Below are 12,254 nucleotides of genomic sequence, written 5' to 3' on the forward strand. Positions count from 1 at the left end.
TCTGCATAGTATCACAGTCATCTCTGAATAATTTTGGATTAAAATTTTAAATAAAGGAACATTTAAAATATTTACGATGGTCTTTCAAAAAATACACAAAGTAATATGTCACACTTATACAGTGTAACATTAGTACCATTTGTCAAACATTAGTAGTAATCCTAGTTCATCCAATATTACTCACCTAACAATTACATGGAAGGAAAGACTTAAACAAAACATGAATCCCTAATGTTTTCATGTCACCTGTAATTTGATGAATAAGTTATAATTTATTAATATATTGTCAATATTTAATATTACATTAATTAGTTCTTATTTGCAATATTGCAAGATCTGGAATCCAAATAATTAACAAAACATTTTCCATTTTAATAAACATCAATTGTTATTAAAATTAAACAAAAAATGAAGAAAGCTAAAGAGGATTCCACAGCCATGTGGGAGAGGTAGAATTTAAAAACCAGACACCATACTATGGTGCATGCACCCACTATTCCATCATCTCTCAATTTCTTTCTTTCTCTATTGACTTTCTCCTATCTCTAATAGTTGTTCTTAACCTTTAGGAAAGTTGGAGAGCCACTCATCAGAGAGGTGTAAAATATCGCACACAAATTTTATATTGACTCTGGGTATTTTATAAATCTTTCAAGTCTCATCCATTAAAATCTAAAGAACCATGGGTTTCTGGGTGAGAATCCTTGGTCAATGCAGAACCATTCTCCTTGTTAATAATGTGATGGTAGAAATAGGTATATATGAAAAACTACAAGATGCAGGCATATCAGATTACATAACAATATTATTCTTTCAAGCTCTAAATTATCAGAACCTTATAGTTAAGATGTGCCTATGTCCCTTTAGTTTCAGATATATGGAATACATATTATAGAGTATATATTCACTATATATATAAATATACACTATATTATACTGTATATATGAATACATATACAATACATTGCATATGTATTTAGTTTCACATATGCTATATATATGAGAAACTAAAAGGACATACATACATCTTAACTATAAGGATACAATAATTGAAAGTTTAAGAGAATAATATTGACATATACTCTGATATCTGATTTATTTTTTAAGAATGAAAAAATATTTATTTATAAAATATCTTAGAAAATTTTTATTTTATTAAGAAACATTAAAAATTTTTTGTTAAAAATGTTTTTCTGTAATGATACTAATAGAGTAATAATGGCACCAAAAATTTCAATTTTCCTTTTTTTTTAAAAAAAGAATTTTAACAATAGCCACATATCTGATTATATAATGTTATCAATATTATCAAATTATGACTGCATTTTAGAATTTTCTTTCTGGTTACTATTTATATTAATACTGAAAATCAGATTGTCTGTTAATGTTGAGCCCTGCTCTTTGGAGACATGCTCAATACTCAGAGCTCTCTTCATGAATTAAGCAGTTTGAGGATTATCTGTACAAACATTTTTGTGAATCTGACTGTTGCATTCTACAGCTGGGTTATAATTTTAATTCACTCACTAAACTTTTATGATTTCTCATTTTCAAGAAGTTCTGTGAATCGCACAATTTTTTCAAATATTTCCTTTCTTTGGAATAGAAACCTGAGAGTTACTATATTAGTATATATTCTATGATGTATGATCATTCTATATATAACATGATGAAGTAAATATTTAATGTTTACTTTTATCATATATTTTCCAAGTCAAACAAAACTTCATGCCTTATACACACATACATATACTCACACATGTGAGATTTGGTTCATATTAAAATTAGAGTTTCAACTTTGGCCTTGATCAGATCTTATGTATACTTAGCTTATTTATAGTTATTGTACGTATATTGTGAAATATTTCTATTTATTTCTGGACATTTAAAATTTTTATTATTATTATTAAGGAATGAAGTTAGAAGATATAAGCTTCAAATTTATCATCTCTGAAATCATACAACGGAAACAAATCAAACTGATTATTAGCCAGAAGTAGAACAAAAATTCCAGATTCCAAATCTGTTAAAAAATGTAGGGTGAAATAGATCTTTAAAAAACACAATCAATGAATTGATTTATATAATTTCATCTAGTAGTATTGTAATTCATGGAAGTATTAGGAAAAAAGCTATGTCTAATGTGGTAATATCTGCCATAATGGAGGGAAATTTCTCACCAAATTATTATTTTTAATGTAGATATGAGCTATGTCTTTTTCTCTGAATCTCCTCTTTAAGCCTAAAGTAGTTCAAAAGAGATAAAAAAAATATAGTATATTTGAAATGCTTGGGACTAGAGAATGTTCCCTTAATTGCTTTGTCTGTGGAATGGGTTAACAATGTTGTAAGGGTCAAGTTAGATAATGCATGTAAAGTACTCACATGGTGCCTGGCATAACAGTACATGTTCAGGAAATATAGTTTTTATCATCATGTTTTAAAGTCATCTTTCCGCATGTAGTAAAATAATAATAAAATTTATTAAACATTTACTATGTGGCAGATCTTGTAGTATATCCTTTGCAGGAATGCCTCATGTCAGCTCATAAGGAAGGCATTATTCTGGTTCCCATTCTGTGGGTGAAGGAACTGAGGATTAGTAAGCAGATAAGTAAAGGATGGAAGAGCTTGGTGTTGAACTCTCATCTATCTAACTTTAAATTTGTATAATTTATCTATAGTCAATACTGTCAGGAGACTGGAAATCAGATAATTCACCAGAAGAAGAAATAAGCATGCAAGTTTTCCTCCCTGGAATGTAGAGCTTCCCTGACAGTAAAGGACAAAAAAGAATAGTTCTCTTAGTTTACCTTTCTCATTCTGGGGTAAGGATAATAGCTTAAATTCTGGTCACCCATGTGAATACTTTTACAGAAATAAATTTCATATATAACAACGTGAGAACATAGTTTCTGCCCCCGAATTTCTTTCTCCGTTTTGTGCATGTTATACAAAAAAGGGAGAAGAGAAATAATAAAAATTAATGGAACACCTTTTGATACCAAAACATATATTTTATTGGACTATTTGCTTGTTAGAACATATCTTAAATGTTTATAATTCTATAGAGGTGTAAAATAGTTAGTGGATTTTGAACAAGTACAATTTTCCACTTACTAATATTTTATTACTGTCTTCATTGCACACTGAGGCACTGTTTCCATTAAGTTTCTGAGAAATGAAATGCATGTGCATTTCAACTTCAAATAAATTAGCATGTGTGCATGTTTTCATTAGACTTTTTTGAACAAGGAGCAAGGTGTGAGTAAATAGGTGTGAGCAAGGGGTGCACAGTTTTAGTGCAGAAAGCCATTTTTGTAATGTTACAACAGAATAAAATAAGAGTGCTAAAGAAAGTCTGATTATAACTGCATCTTTAATGGTTATTGGAGGAAACGTTACTTATATACTGTGGTTACAGCATTTTACACCATTTCATTTTCTAAATTATTTTACCAGGTTACTTTAAGAGCTCTATTTTTTTCCATATGTTGTGTCTTACCAAAATTTCAAGCAGGAAATTTTCTTATACACAAAGCCAAGTCTTAATCTGTTGTGGGTAATTTGTACTTGAAGTAGTGTACAGCAGAATTTAACCAAGATTTTATTTCTGGGAACTAATTCTCCTCTTGGGCAATAAACAGATAATAATTATCCATTATTACTCATAGTAGAAGAATAATATAAATGTAACCCGCTTAGGGACCTAAAAAGTATTTTACAAAATATTTAGTGGTACTTAACAGAATTAGTTGAAATGGGAAACCTGTAATCATTTGAAGTATTTTGGCATTGTAGATAATCAAATCTGAAAATCAAGCACTTAAATGTTCAAATTGTTGTTTGCATATGTTGCAAAAATTTAATGGTAAACATGAGTCTATGCTTAAAATTTCTAATTTTCTTATGAATTTTAGAAATTATCTATTTGCTTTGAGTGTGTGGTATTCTGCTGCATTCTTCAAACCAAGAAGTGTAAGCCCTCATCAGTATGATCCATTTTTTCCCCATTTTGCATGTTTCTTTACGTGCATGTACGAAAGAAAGGAGAGTATAAAAAAGCATGGTATTATGAGAGTGCTGAAGTAGGAGGAAAAAACCCACAAATTATTTTAATATGACTGCTTTCTCCATTAGACGTACTCATCCACCTAAGTTCATTTTTTTCAATGGCTAAAACTTCTCCACCTCAAAGCAGGAAGAATTTGGTCAAACAAATATGTGGTATCTTGCAGATACTTAATAAAATTCAATAGGAATTTGAACTTAGTGTAGACTTCTAACTTATTTTAAAAACATAAATTTACCTAAATAACCAGTTATCAAGAGCAGTGTTATTTCTGCTTATGTGTTTAACCAAATAAACCTCTTGGAATCAATAAGGGCCATATAAAAGTGCATGCTGAATTTCAGAAGTACTTGATCTGCCTGCATTCGTTTTGTATTTCAGCCTAGGCTATAATAAGCTGTCTAGAGTATTTAAAAATTAGAACGTGTTTCTCCTCTCCAGGCAGTTTGCCAAGAAGCATATTAATGAAATGTATCATGTTTTAAATAGAATGATTTGGCATACCTCACTGCACAGTACAGGAGAATACATTTTCTTTAGGAGAATTTATTATTAGTGAATGAAATCAAGACATAGAAAATAAAGATAAATGTTTGAACACTTTTAATGCTTTTTAGTTCTTTTTATATTGACCTCAGATTTAAAATACCATATTGACTTCTCTTTAATTAATAAAATATTACTTAATAAACTCAGGGTGCAAAGTTACACATATGAAGACAAAAATCACAAAGTTCTGGAGTTAAGTTCTACAGTCTTCTTAGAACACTGTTTTGGTGTCAAGTAGGGAAATTTCTATTTAAATTATCTGACAACTATATTCTTTGCTTTATTAATATTTCCTTAAATCATTCAAAATCTAAATATCACTATATATACAATTTTCTGTTAAGGTAATTGTATAATTATTCAGTTAAAACTAAAATCCTGCTAAATATTTTTGAGGAATATTTTATTTCCTCTCTGAAATATTTCAAAATATCAAACTAGCAATAAAGTCACAGATGAACCAATTTCACTACCCTCAAGTCCACCTGCCTCTCAGCTTCAAATATAAAGAGCATTTTTCTTCTGTTAGAAAAGAATGACGTTTTTGAAGTTTACAAAGTGGTATTTATTCCATTTTAATGACATACCATCCTATCCCAGAATTATTTAGGGCATTAGTGTGATTGTTTCAATCAGAATCTGCTGTTTAGATTTCTAAGGTGCATATTAGGACAATTTGCCTATGATTTTGAGACTTTGGCTCAAAGAAGGAAGCTATTCGTTTCTTCTGTGTTATGTTTTTCATATTGATGGGGTTAGATGAATGCCAACTTGAAGTATTTGTTCGGAAAAATAATACTATAAGTAAAAAACCCATATTGTGATTGTTAGAATTTTAAACACCTGATTTTAACATGTTTGCTGTTACTATTAGTTGATATTCATTCTATTATTTGAAACTTTAAAGAATTAGATGTCATGATAAAGGATATTATGGTAATTTTCTTTAAATTTTGAGTTATGATTTGGCAGCATACAGATTGTGGGAATGTGCAGAATTGGGGAATTAATAATTCCATTTAATATATTAGTATGACTGTTCACTGTTATTTTAAAGGGATAATAAATTTAATGCAAGTTAAATTAGAATCAGTTCTAACACGAGTGTTTTTTTCTTTTCTATCTCAGAATCAATGACATAGTTGAATAAATAATCTTGGATTTATTTTGAACCTTGTGCTTTTCAGTGAGTGAATTTTCACTGAGGGACTGGTCAGAGATTATTGATTGCAATTATTGTATCTCTTTAAGTATGTGTGATTACTTTTTATATTCTTTGATTTAATAAACAAAAGAAGTCAGTGCATCATGAATAAATTTATTTTTTCTTATGATAGCATTTGTTCATAAAACTCAGTTATGAGCAGTATTATCCAAGAGAAAACACACAAAAAAGTATAAAATATATAGCTGCTTACAAAGAGGAGGATGTCATATGTCAGAAACTTGAAATCTATAAGGGTTACAGAGAAATGAAATAAAGTTGAAGTTGTTATTTCAGACATAAATACTTTGACTGAAAAAAACTTGGGTTTAATTTCAACTGTGTATTCTAAGAAAAGAGAAAATCTTGCCCTCTCAGTATACTTGTTGAGAGCTTTTGCTTCAAAGTTCAAGATGTGAGAAGTCTCTTTGGCTTTAACAGCTTAATTGGTTGGTGCATCATGATGTCTGGTATTTAAATTACTTGCATGGTTTTCTGTTGCAGTAACTGTGTTCTGTACCAATTGAAACCACCATTAGAGGAAGTGTTTCTGGGCACATATTCTTCAGAACTGTATTATAAGATTTAATGCATATTAGTATCTAAACCCGTCCTAATAGAAAGACTGCAAAAGTGGTGACAAATGAGAGGGTCTTAACTCAAATTTTCATAAAGTAATGCATTGCAAAGTGAGAGATGGGTCTGGAATCTTGAAGCAAAAATTGCTGCACTTGATTAATCTTTAAAGGGTATTTTTCATTCCTTTTTGCACATGTATTTTATGGTTGGATAGCATTCTTGTCCACTAGAAACATACAAACCAATGGTATTTCAACAGAGTGCCAAACATCTGGATGGAAAATGAAACTTCCACACAATCACCTTACTGTGTCTTATTATTTGGTGTTTAGATGAAATATCTATATGATTATGTCAATCTTTCATCTTGTTGCAATATTTTAGTGTTGTTACAGCTTAAACTCTCATAGTAGATCTTAGTGGCTAGGTTAACTATAAATATATTATTTCGTTAGTATAAGTTTCTTATGCTTTTCTTAAATTGAGTCAGTTACCTCAAAGTATATGAAATCAATATTTTTCTTAATGTTTCCGCCTACTTTTTAGTCATGATGAAAGAAAAATTATGCTTTCATAGTTTCTTTATCTAAACAAATGAGAATTTTGTCCTGAGCTCTTAGCAACAATAATAACCACTGCAAATATTCAGTGAAAGCCTCTGTGGATTTGCTTATTAGATATAGAAGGTAGGAGACAATAACTAGGTCAGGTGTAGCAAAAGATTTGCCTTCTTATATATAATTTCTTATGAAAAGGCAGATATTGGCTTTTCTTAGCTAAGAATATTCTAAAGTAAGACAAAAATCAGAAATATAATTAATGGGAACTTATTTTACTGGGTATTTATCAGAGAAACAGAGTCAAAATGTTTTATGATGGCCTTTATGTATTTCAGAGAGCATTCTCTGTGTCGATATGGACTATTTAGACATCTTTAACGTATTCTTTTTATTTTTTTTAATTTTTATTTATTTATTTATTTATTTTTGGCTGTGTCGGGTCTTCGTTTCTGTGTGAGGGCTTCCTCTAGTTGCGGCGAGCAGGGGCCACTCTTCATCGCGATGCAGGGGCCTCTCACTATCGCGGCCTCTCTTGTGGCGGAGCACAGGCTCCAGACGCGCAGGCTCAGTAGTTGTGGCTCACGGGCCTAGTCGCTCCGTGGCATGTGGGATCTTCCCAGACCAGGGCTCGAACCCGTGTCCCCTGCATTGGCAGGCAGATTCTCAACCACTGCGCCACCAGGGAAGCCCTTAACGTATTCTTTTATGAAGGTTCCAGAAAACTTTAAAAACTGCTCTTTAATGTTGCAGTCAATAAATTATTTCATAGGATGCCCCAGAACTTGTGAAACAAATCAAAGGGACATTGTTTATTACTTTGTAGTGAAGACTTTGAAGAGGAACCTAGACTTCAGTTGAATCGGCCCACTGAACTAGAGATGCAGTGGGTAAGGGTTTGATTTGGAAGTGGCTGTCAACAGTTGGTGCATTAAGGGGATTCTGATTAATGAGGACTCACCATCAGTCATTAGTAAGAGAGCAGAGATAGGAATAAATTCTTTTGGTAGAGTGGGTATGTTTAAGATCAAATACAGAATCATTTAAAATCCCAAAGCTATGCTAAAGTGTGTTACAGTGTCCTGGGATAAACAGTTTCACTCTTGGGAGTAAGAAAAGGAAGAGTTCCACAAAGGATGAGAAAATAAAAGAGAAGAAAAGGGGAGGGATTCTTGAATCACTGTAAGGCTCATTTTCAAGTTTTAGCTCAGAGACTGATTTGCTCAAGGGCAAGGGACGTAGGTTCTGGACGGGCCTTAAAGAGGGCAGCAGCTATGGTCCAGACCTGCAAATCACACTGTCTGTATGAATACTTCAAAGTCATCTCAAAATTAATGTGTCTGCAGCTAATTCATCATTCCTAAACTTGATCCCTCCTTCTTCTGCATTTTGGCAAATATCATGACTTCCACACTTTACTGAAGGGAAATAAACCCAGGAGTGTCTTAATTCTTTCTTTGCCCCTCCACATCCACTCCATCAGCAAAAGCTGTTGATTCTACTTCCAAAATATATCTTGAGTCTTTCACTCTCTCTCCATTTCAATTGTTACCACATGCTCTAAGCTACCCTCCTCTTTTGCCTAGATTAATGCAGTAAATGCTTAACTAATCTCCCTGTTACACTCTAGTTCACAGTAAAGGCATTCTCCACACTGCAAACAGAAATCATGGTAAACTTAAATTAGGCCATGTCACACCTTTGTTTCCCGATAGACTTAGAATAAAATAAAAACTACTTGCTTAGATCCCATAATCTGGTCTCTGACTACCGTTTCAAATTCACTTCCCACTTAGCTCACTGAACTTCAGCCTCACTGGCCCTCTTTTTTGTTCCTCTAGCACACAGACAACTTCCCACTTCAATGTCTTTGCACTTGTGCCTTTTGACTAAAAGTCTCTTTTCTCAGATATTCGCATGGCTGACTCTTGCCAGAGAGGTTGTCTGTCACCAAACAATTCATAGAGGCCACTATCAGATCATTTCATTCCATTACCTTGTCCTGATTTATTTTCCTACGGCATTTATCTTGTTTCTTTTTTTACTCACTTGTATGGTCCTTTTCCTTCATCTTAAATAAAAGTCCTATAAGAGCAGGCACTTGTCTGTGTTAATGTGTACCATATCCTCAGGGCTTAAAACAGTTCCTGGAATATAGTTTAATGTAGTTGGTGCTCACCAAGTAACTACAGACGGAATAAATGAAGAGTTGAATAGTGCTGGGCTGGGAGATAAAGAGGGTCCCTGGAAATAAAGAATGGAAGCATTTTGTACAATGCCTCGAGGGATCATCCTGTAGTTCTCTTTCTTACTGAACTAAATGGGAACCTTCTTTCAAACAGGAATTGGAAGACAATTGATTCAACTCTATGAAGTATTGGGTTCATCATAATGTTATACTCTGACTATATCCTCTGCACTACTATGCAGCCATAAACATGGCTTTCCTCACGTCAGGCAAAGCTTGGAGTGTCTGACAAAGTATCATTTGGATGATACCTTTCAGGGGAAATGCCAAGGGCATAAAGCATAATTGAACCCTTTTTTCTGAAAGCTTCATGAGATACTCATGCCTTTAGATTTGCCTTATTTTTAAATGTCCAGTAGTTTGAAATGAGAAGAAAGCTCACCATTGGTCATCAGGAAACAACTCTTAGGGTACCCTGAGAACTCTTGCAGGTTAAAGCAGCCACTTTATGGCTGTGGGACCATGATTCTACTATAGCTGGGCGGTAATCCACTGACTTCCATTGTTATCTGCATGAAAATTTACTTCCATTTTTAGGGATTTATAACTAAAACCTGACTGCATTCTGTTCTTTTTGAAGGTTCCACTAAGTGAAAAAAATGAAAGAAAGAGTCATTATATAATATAATCTTAGATAGTATTCTTAATACTATAAGTAGTACAGATAAATGGTTTTCTAATACAACGTGTAAAATTCATGAAATATCTGTCAAATATTTTCCAATTTAAATGATTATGGTTGGATATAATTGACTGGTTAGGATGAAAAAGTCAGAGACTTTGGGTGAGCTGTGGGCATTTGCTGTCGTGAGTGTCTGCTTTTCTGATCTAGTTCTTGTACTGAAAATTCTAATCTCCTGAATGCTGTAAATTCCATACTTTGTATGATTTGCCACCCTCTCGCCCCTCCAGATTTGGTTCTCTTATCCATTGGGATGCCAGTTGCCTAAAAAGGCTGAGGTGTAATGTTGTAAAAGCACTGAGAAAGGCTAGACTTACAATTCTTGTTTTTTTTCTCCAGCTGGGTGCCAGATGTTTTCTTGATTGAGAGAGACTGTTTCATTGACTTATATTTTCATTGAAAATATAGGTGTGGATAAACATGGCTGGTCTTTTTTTTTTTTTTTTCAGTCTATGGTTAGTAACAAAAATGAAAATAAAGTTGCCCAGGATGTACTTTACATTGGTGAAACACTAGTAAGCAGGAAAATAATCAACCTTGGGACAAATGTGAAGTCTAACACATCAGGATGACCAGGTACTATACTTTGCTGGTCCAATGTAGGTTCTGATCCTATTCCTATCTCTAATTTTTTCATGGTAAAATGGCATTTAAACTGTAACTTTGATGAGCAATTTCAAGTATGGTGGTTTCTTACAGGTTTATTGCATTAACTTCTGAACAACCGTAGATCACTAGAATCATAATCTGTACCAAAGCTTTATCTGCTGTAAGATGACATCAAAACCACTAGTAAGAGAACTGTGATATCTCATCTTTAAAGTCTCCATGAGAAACAACTGCACAGCTTTCTTGGTAATGTATAGAAGTGTACAACTTCAGTGTCAGAATATTTTTCTCAGTAGTTTACCCTTCCTTTTCTTTTGCTATGGTTCAATTAGACATGAAATAACTTTTTTGGCATCCTCAAGTTTAAGTTTCCTAACACAGCATTTTTGCACTTTTTGTGATAACTACTCAGCAGACCCAAATAGTAAAGAAGGTGTGTATAAACCATATATATATATTTTTTTTTTAAAAAATATTTATTTATTTATTTATTTGGCTGTGCCAGGCCTTAACTGTGGCATGTGGGATCTTTTTAGTTGCAGCATGTGGGATCTTAGTTGCGGCATGCAGGATTTAGTTCCCTGACCAGGGATCGAACCTGGGGCCCCTGCATTGGGAGCACGGAGTCTTAACCACTGGACCACCAGGGAAGTCCTACCTTCAACTCTATTGATTTGATTACAGTTCTTAGACTTATTTTTTCTTCATAAAACAGCATAAAATTTTATTTGAACAAATGTTTATGTAACATCACTATGTAATGGGTGCCCTGTTTCGTCCTGGGTATACAGCGTAAATAAAGCAGACACGGTCAGAGAAATCTTAATTGTCAGGAATGGACACTAGCTAACTCGAACAGAAGGAAAATCTTGGGGAAGAATATTAAGAATTTCCCAAATTCACGGAAACTGTAAAGTTAGGCAAGAAACATTGGCAAAAACAAATATTTATGCGGGATGGTCAGATAGCTAAAGTGGGCCTTATGGGTATTGTAGAGTCTTATAGATAAGTGTGGGAAAGACACAAGAACCAAGAAAACAAAAAAAAAATCAACATATGATTATAATATGATGCTGGTGCTGTTAGAGAAATAGAAGGCTGAGATAGAGAACAGCAATGTGTGGGTGGGGATGAGAAAGGACCTCTGATGTTTAAGCTGAGAGGAAGGATGGAGAGACACCTCATAGTAGGCTTGTTTTCAAAATTACTTTACTATTAATATTGTTTTATTACATGTACCTGAAAGAGATCTGACTGATACCTAGGAGGTTAAGGGTGGGTTTGTTGGGCAGCGGTGATTAGAGGAGTGTTCCAGGCAAAGGAAATAGATGTAAAGTCTTGATGGCAGAAAGAAACCAGGATATTTTTGATGGGCTTAAAGGAGGCCAGTGTGACTGAAGCAGAGAGGGGGAGGGGGAGGGCAAAATGAGATGAGGTTTGGGAGTTCGGCAGTGGTCCTAACTCCAGACTTTGGAATCTGAGGGGAAATTGGAAGTTTTAAAGAGTTTTAACCAAGCCAATGTATACTTATTTCTACTTACTGAAGATTATTTTGGCTGCTTTGTGGAGAATAGAGAGAAGATGGGAGATGAGTAAGGAGTGTACTGCAGTAGTACACAGGACAAAGACGTGTGGTCACTGATGTCTTGTATCAGCATGGTGGCAATGTATATTGGGGAGAATTGGTCAAAGATAAGATATAAATGGGAGTATACATGCAAAGAGTTGTTGCTGGATTATGTACAAATTTTAAT

Source organism: Balaenoptera ricei, chromosome 12 (genome assembly GCF_028023285.1).
Source record: "Balaenoptera ricei isolate mBalRic1 chromosome 12, mBalRic1.hap2, whole genome shotgun sequence".
Lineage (NCBI taxonomy): Eukaryota > Metazoa > Chordata > Mammalia > Artiodactyla > Balaenopteridae > Balaenoptera > Balaenoptera ricei.